Source organism: Crotalus tigris, unplaced genomic scaffold (assembly GCF_016545835.1).
Source record: "Crotalus tigris isolate CLP2741 ecotype Arizona unplaced genomic scaffold, ASM1654583v1 scf7180000017816.2395320, whole genome shotgun sequence".
NCBI classification, from domain to species: domain Eukaryota; kingdom Metazoa; phylum Chordata; class Lepidosauria; order Squamata; family Viperidae; genus Crotalus; species Crotalus tigris.
The window spans coordinates 691,531-705,917 of record NW_024096653.1 but is presented as its reverse complement, the minus strand read 5'-3'; positions in this window follow the sequence as shown (position 1 = coordinate 705,917).

Genomic DNA, 14,387 nt, shown 5'->3' with positions numbered 1-14,387 from the left:
TATCCTAAGCCTGTCTTCTGGAGTGTTGGCTATTCCTGCCAGCTTGGTGTCATCTGCGAATTTGATGAGTTCTCCATCTATCCCCTTGTCCAGATCGTTGATGAAGATGTTGAAGAGCACTGGGCCCAGAGCAGAGCCCTGGGGCACCCCACTACATACTTCCCTCCATGTAGATGCGGTTTCATTGAGGATCACACACTGAATACGGCCGGTCAGCCAGCTACGGATCCATCTGGTGGTGATGCTGTCTAACCTACATTTTTCTATCTTATCAAGTAGTAGGTTGTGGTCTATGTCAAATGCCTTACTGAAGTCTAAGTAAATTATATCCACAGCATTCCTCTGGTCAACTAATTTTGTCACTTGGTCAAAGAATGCAATAAGATTTGTCTGGCATGATCTGTTTTTGATAAACCCGTGTTGGCTTTTAATAATGACCTTGTTTGCCTGTAGGTGTTCGCTGATTCATTGTTTGATTATCTTTTCCAGAATCTTCCCAGGTATTGAGGTCAGGCTGATGAGTCTGTAATTTCCTGGGTCCTTTTTTTTTCTTTTTTGAAGATGGGAACTACATCAGCTCTTTTCCAGTCCTCTGGTAGTTCCCCAGTGCTCCAGGATCTTTGAAAAATATAGTTCAGTGGTTCTGAGATCACATCTGCCAGTTCCTTAAGAACCTTGGGGTGTAATCCATCTGGTCTTGGTGATTTGAACTCATCTAGGCTGGACAGGTGTTCATTTACCATTTTCTTGCCTATCTTAACTTGTATTTCTGTTTTGTTTTTATGGCACTATTTTTGATAGGTTGGTCTTCCCTTTGTGTAAAGACATGCAAAAAAGGAGTTAAATAGTTCTGCTTTCTCCCTGTTGCTTGTCACCTTCTTGCCACTTTCACCCACTAATGGACCAATCGTTTCCTTCACTTTTTTCTTGCTCTTTACATGTTGAAGGAAGCTTTTTTTTGTTATTTTTGACTTTGGTTGCAAGCCTTAGTTCATTTTGAGACTTAACTTTCCTCACTTCATCTTTGCAGACTCGGGCTATTTGCCGATATTCTGACTTAGTTATATGTCCCTCTTTCCATTTTCTATACTTGTCCTTTTTATTTTTCAGTTGATCAGAGTGTTCTTTATGCAGCCATGCTGGTTTCTTTTGAGAGCTGTTATTTTTCCTCTTTGTTGGTATTGTGCCAGACTGGGCCTTTATTATCTCACTTTTCAAAATTTCCTAAGCCTCTTGAGTTGTTTCCCCCTGGAGGATTCTCATTCAAACCCTCTCTAAGTTTATTGAAATCCAAGACTCTAGTTTGACTGTGTTCTATTGCTTGTGCTTCCATAATGTTGAATTCCAATATTGCATGATCATTTCCTCCCAAGGTTCCTATGGCTTCAACACCTTCTATCATTTCATCTCTGTTAGCGAGGATTGGATCCAATATGGCCAATCCCCTAGTTCCCTTCTCTTTGTTTTGGGAGACAAAGTTGTCTGCTAGGTTTGTCAGGAATCTGTTTGATCTTCCACTTGGTGCAGAGTTTGTCTCCCAGTTGATGTCAGGGTAGTTAAAGTCCCCCATTACTATTGTGATGTGCTTTCTACATACCTTAGTTAGCTGACTAGCAAAAAATTCATCTATTTCCTGTGTTTGGTTGGGTGGCTTATAGTATACACCTATGAAAATGTCGTTTCCCCCCACCCCCTTTTATATTGACCCGTATGCATTCAGGACAGTTTTCATCATTGTTGTGCTCTATTTCTGTAGAGATGTAGTTATTTCTTATATAGAGAGCAACTCCACCTCCTCTTTTATTTGGTCTGTTTCTTTTAAATAATTTAAATCCCTCTAGCTGTGTGTTCCATTTGTGGGTTTCATCCCACCATGTTTCCGTTATGACAACAATATCATATCTCCCCTCATTAACCTGAATTTCTAGTTCATTCTGTTTGCTGTTCATACTCTGTGCATTTATGTATAGACATTTGAGTCCTTTATGACTGACCCTGTGTTTACCTCTTACATAACCTGTGTGGTGCCTGAGTTCCCCTAATGTCTTACCACCTATTTGGTTAGTGCACTTTGTGTGGCACTCACTATTAAGAGCTCGATTTTGCTTGACAGCAAGGTTGGTATTTTTGTCCACACACATATCTATGTTACATGCACTGATAGCCCTATTGTTTTTAGATTGCCAGGGACAGGGATGTTCTGTGTCAGTTAGCTCACTGTCCCCGCTGTTTAGTTTAAATATTCCTCCAGAAAATCTGTGAATTTATAGCCAAGTAACTCAGTCCCTTTCTTTGATGGATGCAAACTATCTCTTTTGTACATTTTTTCATGGGACCAGCTACTGACATAGTGACTAATATATCCAAAACCTTCTCCTTTACACCACTCCTTTAGCCACATATTGAATTGTGCTATATGCTGGCCTTTTCCATTTGGGTCCTTATTCACTGATAAGACCTCTGAAAAAATAACCCTACAGCCTGTTCTGCTAAGTTCCTGCTCTGGAGGTCATTCTGCACAGTGAGTACATCTTTTTGGGACAGATTGTTAGTGCCAAGATGTACAATAGCCTCCACATCACAGTCCTTGCTGGCATTCTTGATTATTTTACAAATACACTTCTTGTTCTTGCAGTAGCACCTGGGAGACACCTGGCCTCATTCAAAACCTCTGTGTCCTTTTCTAAATTTACATCCCTTATAATTGAATCACCAACCAGAAGGTGGCTTCTCTTTTTGGGTGCCTTTCTGTTCTTGCATGACTGATGTGTAATACATGATTCACACTTCTCCCTGTCGAAAACAAGTTCTTCATCTTGGACCAAGATCCCCTGCTTATTTGAGTTGTCATCACAAATACCTTTACCTGTCTCCTTAATCTCCCTATTAAGGTCAGCAAGGGCACTGTATCTGTTGTGGAGGGACACAGCAAAAGCTTTTGTTTATGGTTCACAGCTCTCACTCTGCCAGATCCCATGGTTCTCCACACTGCCCTTCTCCTGCAGGATCTTTGTGGTAGAGGAGGCTGATAGCTTGGAGGCTCAGTGGAGTAGAAGGACTGAACTGGACACCTAATTTCTGCCTGAAGAGCAGAGATTACAGACCCTAGATAGGTAATCTGTCCTTGTAGACTAGTGATTTGTTTACAGACAGGACAGTTTCCATGATTGAAAAGGGTACTGCAAAAGACAGCTGCAAAACAAGTGTTGCACTGAACTATGCCTGACATTCTTAGATACAAGGAATCCCAGACACACTTGCCCTGAATGTACTGCTGCTGTTTGGTTTTTGGTTATATAATAACCGCTGCTTTTAGAGCTGAATCCCCTCCCCACTAACAGTTATAGCAAGCACTGAGAAATTTAAATGCAATAGATCCAATCAGCAAGGCCCCAGCTGCTTTTAGAGCTGAATCCCCTCCCCACTCACGTCATATGCATTTTCCTAAATTCCCATTTTTATATTCATGTTTTCTATAGTGAACAGCATCATCAGATTCAGAGATATTAAGAAACAATTTCATACATTTGGGAAATACTATTTTACCTTCTCTGGTAAAATTGTTTTCCTCAACCAGTAGTCTTTTTTTTTTGTTTGTTTGTTTGTTTGACAGCTTGTTTCAGAGAATCAGGCTGTTTTGTATTAAAAAAAAATTAGAGTAACTCCAGTTGAAAGAATCAAATCGAATTGAATCGAATCGAATCGAATAGAATAGAATAGATTAGAATAGAGTAGAATAGAATAGAGCTAGAAGGGACCTTGGAGGTCTTCTAATCCAGCCCCCTGCTCGAGCAGGAGAACCTATACCATTTCAGACAAGTGACTGTCTAGTCTCTTCTTAAAAAAACTCCAGTGATGGAGCACCCACGATTTCTGGTGGTAAGCTGTTCCACTGGTTAATTGTCCTCACTGTTAGGAAGTTTCTCCTTAATTCCAGATTGCTTCTCTCTTTGGTCAGTTTCCAACCATTGTTTCTTGTCTTGCCCTTTGGTGGTTTGGAGAATAGTTTGATGCCCTCTTCTTTGTGGCAGCCCCTCAAATAATGGAATACTGCTGTCATGCTGCCCCTGTTTCTTCTTTTCTTTAGATTAGCCAAACCCAAATCCTGCAGCTGTTCTTTATATGTTTTAGTCTCCGGGTCTTTGATCATTTTAGTTGCTGTCCTCTGAACTTTTTCCAAGGTCTCAACATCTTTTTTGTAGTATGGTAACCAAAATTGGTTGCAGCATTCCAGGCATGGTCTTACTAGGGTTTTATAAAGTGGTACTAATACTTCACATGATCTTGATTCTATGCTCCTGTTAAACAACCCAGGATTAAACTATATGGTGTTCAAAATACAAGCCAATACAATTGATTGAGTGACCAACTGATTGATTATGTTCCATCAAGTCATTTTTTTTACTTCTAGGAGCCACATAGATAGATTTTGTCCATGATGATCTGTCCCTAAAATGATCTTTCAGATCTTCCAACTATGTACTTATCATCACTGTAACTGAATCCACTCACCTTGCTCTCATCCTCTTCTTTTCTCTTTCAAAAATTCCTAGCATGAGACCCTTCTCTAGAGATCTAGCCTTCATATAATGTGTCCATATTAAAATAATTTCAGGCTGGATATTAGTGTCTCTGGGTTGATTTATTTAATGATTCATTGACCTGTTTCCTGGACTATCCACAATATTCTCAAAATTTTTCTTTAACACCAATATTGAAAAGCATCAATACTCTTCCTATCCTTCTTCTTCAAAATCCAAGTTTTACTTCCATAGAGTATATGGAAGATAATATCTTGGTTTGCACAATTATGTTCTTTGTAAGGTTAAAGACTTCACAACATCACAAGGCCTTCATGGAAAAGATGAATAGCTTTATCAATTGCTAGTCTGTGGCATATTTCTTGACCATTTGTTCCTTAATTATTTATAGTTGATCCTAAAAAGCAAAAGCTATCCACCACTTCCATGCCATCATTGACAATTCTTGGGCTTATACTTGCTGTTATTTGTTTACATCTAATGTTAACCCCATTTTTTCCCCACTTCGTGCTTTAACTTTTATTACTGAAGCTTGCAGATTCTTTGCATTTTTGGCTAAAGGAAAAGTGCCATCTGCATAATGGAAGTTATTGGTGATTTTTCCTTCAATTTGAAAACCAAACTCATCTTCTTCAGTCCATCTTTCCTTACTATACATCAGCTTATAAGATGAATAAATCTGGAGAGAGGATGCAGTCCTGGCCTATTCCTTTGCCAATCTATTTCCCCATCCTTATTATGGCTTCCTGACCACAAGGACAATGAGATATTCTGGAACTTCCATTTTTCTAAGCACTTTCAACAGCTTAACAAGTCATGGAGAAAGAGGCTTGCTCCATGGTGACTTGCAAAGTGTGTGCTTTTGCTGAAGGAAAAAATCTTTATCAGGCTCCAGTCCAACCCGGGAATAAACAACTTGGAGACTGCTTTAGAAAGAAGGTTGTAGTTTATTGAAGAGGAGAGCCAGACAGAAAGATGACTCTGAAAAAAAGTGACCACATGGAGCAGAGTGGTGGGATTTTATACTTTCTGGGGCTCTTGAGGTTGTTTCCTGTTCCTGTTTGAGGCTTTGTATTTCCTGTGTCATGTACTTTGACCTGAGTCTGAGTGTGCTCTTTTGGTATTGGTGGGTTAATCCTATTATGTCCTGTCTTAGAGTATGTAGGGGTATGTAGATTTTAAGGGTCTTTGTCTTCCTAATCTCTTCAGCTTCTAGCTGGAAGGCTCCAGACTTCCTGAATGGATTATTATATCTGCATTTCTAAAATCTGGTTTCTGCTGAGTTGTCTGGCTTGGGGGCGGGGGAGAAGTTTCTGTCTTTTTAAGGATCTTCTCCATTATTCCTTTGGGGAAATATATTCTAGCTTTTTAATATTTCCCTTGACAGACTTGAGCATTGGGCCCTATCCAACAAGATGTAGTTCAGTGGTGAAAAAAATAAGGCCCTGCATATGCAGGAAAAAAATAAATGTATAAATATAGAAAATGAGGTACCTGGCTCAAAATTAGTAACCATGATAGGGATCTAGGTGTCCTAGAGGATCACTGCTTACATATGAGCCAGCAGTGTGCTGCAGCTGCCAAAAAAGCCAACACAGTTTTAGGCTGCATCAACAGACAGTTAGCATCAAGATCATGTGATAATATAGCTCTATAATGCACTAGTGAGGCTACATTTGGAATATGTGTCCATCGTGATACAGAAAAGATGCTGAGCCCCTAGAAAGAGTGCAAGAATAATAACAAAGATGATAAGAGGTTTGGAGTCTAAACCATACAGTGAATGGCTAAGGGAACTAGGTAGGTTTAGCCTAATGAAGAGGAGGCTCAGGGGAACTTGATAACAGTCTTCCAGTACTTGAAGGGTATTTCAGGGGATATGTATACAAGAAAAAGACACTAGGAGACTCTGAATTTCATTGCTCAATGACACGAAAATGATGCTGCTTGTAAATATAGTCCCTTGAGTAACAGATTAATGTATAAAAGCAATTAAAATATTTGGAAACTGTTCTTTCATTGTCAAAGTTTGAAAACATCTCCTGTTTCTCAAATCCTCCTTTGTCTTATTAAGTAAATAGGACATCTGTAACAAAGCTGGCAGCCTTTTATATTGTTTTGACAGAACAGTTACATCATTAACTTCATAAGAAGCTTTTATTGCCTCTGAATCTGAAACTTGAGTTCTTACTTCACAGCCTCCGGCTACATTAGACACAGTTTTGCACTTTACCATTTCTTTCATTAAAAACAGAATTCTATTTCAAAGTATCTTTTAATGTCTGCTCATTACACAGCTTTGCCATTGCATAAACTAAACATACTTACATGAGGACTGCCATTACCACAAATTTTAATTTTCAAATCCTGAGTGCTTATTTTTTTTCTCTTCAAAACATATATCTGTAACATTGTTTTAGAGATGGTCTATTTTATATTTCAATTTCTTGTCCTAATTGTAGGACATTGAAAGGTTGGCTATAATGAAGGGCATGATACCTTCAGTAAACTTTCTTCTATTTTTTTTTTATCTTAGTAGCTTGATTATAGTTTCTTTTAAATTATTGCCTTAGTTTCAGATTACATTTTTACAGAAAGAATTAACTGAGGTCTACACCAAGTCTTTCTGCAATTTCTTGCCTTGGAGATTTATCATTTGTGGGGAAAATTCTACATTTATCTGTAGAAACCTCTCTGGGGCTCTCATTACATTGTCACATCAGAAAGAAAAGAAAATCTGCGTTTTGTTTGGCTGAAAGGTGAAGAAAATAAACACCACTGTGACTAAATTTGCAAAGACATGTTTGTTTGCTTGTTTGTTTATCACATTTATATAGCCAATCACCTCACAAAAAATAATTCTGAGTAACATGCAACAGTTGAATGAAACCATAAATGCATAAAAGCAATCATTATAAAATAGATAAATTCATTATTAAAAATGGAAAATATGATGAAAAGTGCATCAATATTATAAAATATTATGCACTTATTCCTGTCTGTTGCATTTGCATTATGGAGTCAGTCTACCATGTCACCTGCCTGATTCCCTGCTTACAAATTTCTAACTCCAGCAGGTGAAAGTACCATGGAAGAGTTTTCAATGGAACAACATAATAACCTAATAGGTTACGATACAGTTGGGCATTTACAAATAGCCTGGGCTGTCTACAACAAGAAAATAGGATTTTCTGCAACATACATCTTAATCCATTTTTTCTACACTTTGAAATGGAGTTGTCTTTCTCCAGGTTATTCTCTTAATGACAGAATCTTTGGCTGCAATCCCTTTTATTTTCCATTTCTTCACTATCAGTTCAGTTTTATATAAATGCAAGTATCAGATAGAGCAGAGCAATGGCCTTACTTCCTAAGGCCATGGTACATCACCACGTGATTTAGCATTTGGTTCTGTTATGGTTGCCTCTGACTGGTAGGTATGTCATTATCATGGCCACAAAGCTTGAAGTTTGTAACTGAAATCCTAGGAGCAGTAACTACCTGCCTACTGCTTAATGGATTTACAGACAATTCTGAAACAGACACACGAAGCAAAATAATGAGACTTCACTTTGACTAAATCTCTCTAAATCTCTGAAGGAGTCACTGACATAGAGAAGCCATGGAACATTACAACACAAAATCTAAAATAAATAAATCCATAAATAAATAAAGAATAAAACAATCCATATTGTCATCCTTATGGGAAATACTACCCCTGCAATGGACTGTAATGCACAAGCACAAACATATAAATAAAAAGTAAATAAAATCCAAAAATACTGCCAGCTCCTATGGCTATAACATTTTGTTTGGCTGAAAGGCAAAAAATGATAATGACCTCTATTGAATGTTTTCTGTGTTGAAGACCTACTAGGAAGAAACATATTATAGGGCTATTTCTTTTTTTGTTGTAGACAATGACCTGCCAAAGCTGAAAGTGCAGTATAATCAAAGCACAGGGTTGTGTTGTACAGTCATTCAGCACTTCAAAAGACCTGTATTAGTCCATTGATTATTTGGTAATAAGTGCTGTTTTATATTCTATGGAATTCAAATATTTATTTGACTACTTTTCAGTCTTTTTATTTGCTTCTAACTCTTTCTTTTTATCACATTTTGGTCTCTATCCTATGGCAACTCCAACTGGTAAAGATTTTTTTCCCAATTTGTCCTAGTATTCATGGTGTAAAACAAGGCTTCTGGTCTAAAAGGTGACATACTGTACTAAACAAAGCAAAGCGTTTTTTTCGTTTGTTTGTTTTATTTTTCTCCTTGCAAGTGACTATGTACAAAATTTGGAAACTTGAGGCATTTTCTTTTGCATGGAGTAAAGATGGGGAGGTTTTAATTACTCACAATCCTTTGGGAAAAGAGACTGTTGAAAAGTGCTTTTTAATACTTCCAGCTGGGGAGTGGAAACAATATGGAATGGAAGTGCTTTCTCTCTGCCACTGTCCAAAGAACCCATCTGCATGACCAGAATGGTTGATAGCAAAATAGTTAACAAAGAAAAAGGAGAAGGGATTGAAAAATCACTATACTTTTCTGTCCAAGTCATGCGTGAAAATAAACCTAATTTTCTTCAATGGGGAACAGAATGCTAGGAGAGAAAAAACTTATATTTGCATATAGTGTATGTCAAGTCTTATTTAAGTCTAATAGTATCCATGAGTGTCATGCTGAAATGCTTTCTTCTTAACATATTAAACAATTTAAAAACTTAAAGACTGTGCTGCTGTATTTTTATTTTTTGTAGTGAGAGTTACAGAGAAATGGACTATTGCTTTGTTATTTATGGTTATGGTATCTAAGACTCCTAGAAATTTAGATATTCCACAAAATTAATAAGAAGCGTAGGTCATGATATGTTGCCATGATTCAATCTGAAAATTTCTGTTGCAGACCCGTCACAGTCTGAGGAAAAGTAACACATGTATTCTGTTCAACAAATAAAATACTGAGCAGAGTCTTTGAGCAAAGAAAAGTTTTTTCATCATTTTATTTTGTTTTATTAATATGTCAAATGCAATACATCAGTAAATTTATATGCTTCTTTACTGGGTGCCCCATAAAATGAAGATTTTTGAACAGTTAGACAACTGCTTTGAAACACCTGCCTCAACGTTCAAAATTCTCTGTTATTTTATAGTGTAGAAATATTGACTGTACAGTTCTGTTGTAGATACCTTTTGAGCAAGAGTAGGTTTACTTTAAGGTTTTTACTTTTAACAAATACACTAACCACTCTTTTAGCAAAAGCATTTAGACTTATATACCACTTCATAGTGCTTTACGGCCCTCTCTAAGCAGTTAACAGAGTCAGCAAATTGTCCTCAACAATCTGGGTCCTCATTTTACTGACCTTGGAAGTCTGCAGTACTGTATTCTAACCACTGCACCACCACATATTTTAAAACGTAACATATTTTACGGTTCATGTAAATCTACTCAGGATTCTAAATTTATGGCTATCCTATTATTAAAACAGACAGATGAATGCTAAACTCTTGGTATCACTGGTAAACTGAGGTTCTTGTCCATTCCCTGAGAACAAACACTGAATATTCTAGATTCAAAAGAGCTCACACATCAGATCAGCAAATCATGAATTATTCCATTTGTTTGCCAATAACAAAAATAAGGAAGTGAATAAAGAAATGAAAATAAGGGAAGTCTAAGCAGTAAGGACCCTGCTCACTTATTCATTGCCCATTACTCAATAAGTAAAGAAGAATTTTGAAGATGTTCACCATTCCATGAAAAGTAGACATCAATGACATGAATCCCTGGAAATAATGATTTTCTCAAAGAATTAATGAATGGACACATATACACACACACTAATCTGAATTAACTTAAAGCATATTACACAGACTGATTTGGTAATAATAATCACATTCATAATTATTATTTGGCTCCATATTTAAATATGTACAAACTGTAAAGCTCATTTATATCACTAATCAAATGCTATTAGCATCCAATTGGTCAACCAAATTGCCTTATGAATATATGTGGAGAGTCTTTTTAGTTTTATTCTTAGTTGATAGTTATGAAATGTTTTAACTAAACTCCTGATAAAGCAGCCCTTTGTTTATCTTCTGTATTTAAATTTTAAGCTTCTTTATGTTGTCCCCCATTTAGACATTTGTTCCTGTGTTGTTAATGTAAGAGCTACTTTATAAAAATGACTCTTCAGGGGAACTGAAACATCACTATGTACCATCATTAGCATACTGGCTTCTAATGAGAATCTGGAAAATATTCTTGGAACATAAAAACATAAGAATAGAGCTTGGCCCTATTAAATGTGATCAATCAATTGCACAAGGAAGCTTGCTAGCATATGATTTTCAGAGGCAATCACACTCCCATAGAGGCTGTTGAGGCTCATGAGTTCCATGAACTGGTCTTACTCTTTTTTTGAAGCCAGCCAAACTGGTAGTCATTACCATATCTCGTGGTAGCTAATTCCAAACACAATGCATTAAAGTACATTTATTTTTGTCTGCCTTAATTCTTCCAGGTTTCAATTTCATTAGATGATCTTTGATTTTAGAATTTAGAGAAAGATAAAATAGCTTCTTGTTGTCCTTTTTATTCACACCATACATAATTCTGTATACAAGAGTTGTGTCCTTTCTTTTTCACTTCCTGTCCAAACTTAAAAGCCCTGTGTTTCCCCATAGGGAAGCTGCTCCAGGCCTTGATCATCTTAGTTGCATTAAGAAACCTGGGCCATTAAAACAAGGTTCTGGCTAAGTTTACTGGCTGAAAGAAATGATGAAAATAGGAATAGTTTTTTTTAATATATTGGGAATCTATTAAAAATACAAATGCAAGAGTGATTGCCTGTTGAATGCCAGCAATAAGCCAAGTTGCTATAATGTGATGATGCCATTTTTCTGGGCTACACTGATATTAAGTATATGGAGTTATCATGTGAATATTATGGGTCTTTTCTAACCTCTCAGAAAGAGGTAAGGCAGATAGAAGAATCCAGGGAAAACAAATTTTAAAAAATCAGCCACTCAAGAAATAATTTAGTAAGAATTGAAAAGACATAAGCATGAAAATGAGTAGGTGAGAAATACAAGTGATTAAAAAATAGGTGATGATCATATACAATGTTCAGTTACACAGAGGAAAGCAAGATATGATACATATATAAATTAAAAATTGGTGGAACATTGATGGTGGTAACCTGTTCTATACAATAACTAAAGATCATTCACTGCCATAACTTCCATCTGTCCATCGCCCACCCCATCCTATCAGAACCTATCCTTCCATCAGAACTGATGAAGCTTTGGGGATGAGAAGATTCTTCTTCTTCCTCAAGGAAAGAACAGTCCAGTTGCTTTTAGAAGAAAAAAAGTACCTTTGAGACAATTATGACCTGGGTGACTGAGAATCTCCATAACTTTCAGTGCTACAACATTTCATCTTGCAGATACCCTCCTGCGCCTATTTCTCTACTATTTTGCTACTATTTCTCTACTATTTTCCATGTTTAACTCAAGAGTGCCAAAATTCAGCTATTTCAGCATGATCTCTATTGGCTTTATGATCTTCTAGTGGAATGCTAGATACAGAATGTATCTATACAGCTTGGATTGTACAACATTCTACTGAGAACTTTAAGGAAAGGGATAATAGAGCATAGTAAAAAAAATGTAAAATAACTAGTGGAATTTGCTGTGAGACACGATTTCAATGAATCAGGCTGGGTAAAAGAATAAGTTAGTATAATTTTACATGTATATGTCAAGTAGGACTTACAACTCTAATGAAATTCAAGCTTAGGGCAAATGTATCCTTGCAACAGACAGTCCTCCTAAGAGACAGAAAATATCTAGTGACAGAACTTTCAAATATAAAGTTCTGCTGAATGCTAGATTTGTGTTGGAAGAGAAAAAAAAGGTGGTTTTCCTCCCCTTTATATTTTTCCCATATGATGGGAAAATAAGGATGTGTTTTCCAGGGCTTTCTCATTATCCTGTAAGATGGTAGTGGAAAGGAAAAGTTTCAGATCCATGAACATTAAAACCTCTCACAATCTATCCAACTTATTCCCATCATACTTCTTTTTACAATTGCCACAAATGGAACACAAGTTGTGCAGTTGCAACTTACAGAACATCAAGCTAGATAGGTATTATATCCTATTTATAGACCTCATCACTACATATGCCATTCTGGGGGCCATAGGATTCAAATCTATTTTGTTATTCTTCAAACTTATTTATTGATATCTTTCTTCCCTTTCTATCTTCTCTTATTATTTACTTTTGTCAAAAATTAGACTGTGAACTTATTGTTGTGGGACAATCCCTTCCTTTTTCTTTTTAAATACTCTTAAGGAACTTGCAGAGATGTAAGCATCTACAAAAGGCTTGAAAGTAAACCCTAGAATCCCACACATATTGCTGCTAAATTCTAATTTGTAATACATATAATAAAGAGAAATATTATTTTGGGGGAAGGAAAGTTGTGGTTAGGTTCTTTTTAGTTATGATAGTTTTATTTTAATTCAAATTAAATTACATTAAAATGAGAGAAACTGATTCCGTGTCCTGCCCAGCTTTGGAATTGTGGTTTTCACTTGAAGTTGTCCTTTGTAAGAGGAAGACTATGCATTCTTTTTAGAGCATTTCATAATGGAAAGTGATTATTCTTTTGCAAAATTATTTTTATAAAATATATTCTCTCTCAATTGAAAGCTTTTTAATCTAACAAATCCTCCATTTCCATTTCTCTACTGCATGAAACTTCCACTGAACAACCCTTGAATTAATCTCTGCTTTTTTGTAGTAATTACAAGATTTTCAGCTGCCTTTAATGACCTTTTAAAACAATTATCTTTGAACACAAGAATCTGATAAATCTAAAAATTAAATCAAAGACATTTGTCAGATAGATTTGCTATTTGCTGAGTTTTAGACATAACATTGTATTAGCATTGCAGAAAGAAATTTTAGCTCCTTGGGTATTGGCGTGTCTTTAAAAAAAAGAATCAATATTAGGACTTCCACTTTACAAGAGCAATTAATCATGTTCCCCTGAAGAACTGATAACATACCTCAATTTATTTAGAGCAAAATGGACTAGCTTAATGTAGAATTCAGCTCAAAAGAAAGCACAAGAAAAGAAAGACTATCTCTACCTTTCTTTCCTAGGTGAAGTTATAGGACAGTTGAATTATTCAAAGTCATTGAAGTTCTAAATCTTCCACAAACTCTATCCATCTTAAAAATTGATTTGGTGGTGTTTTTACTTCACTTCCCATTTCTCCCACCTGTATGAATTATAAAGATGGGTTGCTGGTTTCAGGGAAGAAAGTGAAGAAGTGCATTGTCAATGGACATCTTGAGTTATTGTTGTGGACAACAGCATTTGGCAAGTTGCAGAATAGCCTATAGCAGGGGTATCAAAGTGCCGGTCCACGGGCCGGTTTTATCATATCGAAGCCACGCCCACCCCATTGCCAGAAATGCAAAAAGAGTTGTAATATGTCTCAACACGTCACATGTTGTGGTGAGTTTGACACCTGTGGCCCATAGGATGTACAGTATATGGGCTGGATTGTGCAGACTACATAAATATATTTTTGCTTAATCAAAATTTGTTGGCTAATCTGTGATTATAAATCAAAGTCAGCAATTTAACATTATATGAATGTTTATGCGTTCCCTTTCTCCTTGGTTTCCTTTCATAGCTGAATTCATTGGTATATGGTATACGCCTATTTTTATGCAGTATTGGGATGCCAGAACATAAATTCCTAATATTATCTAATTATATGTCTGAATTGGACACAATCTTCAAAAACTGGTACTTTGC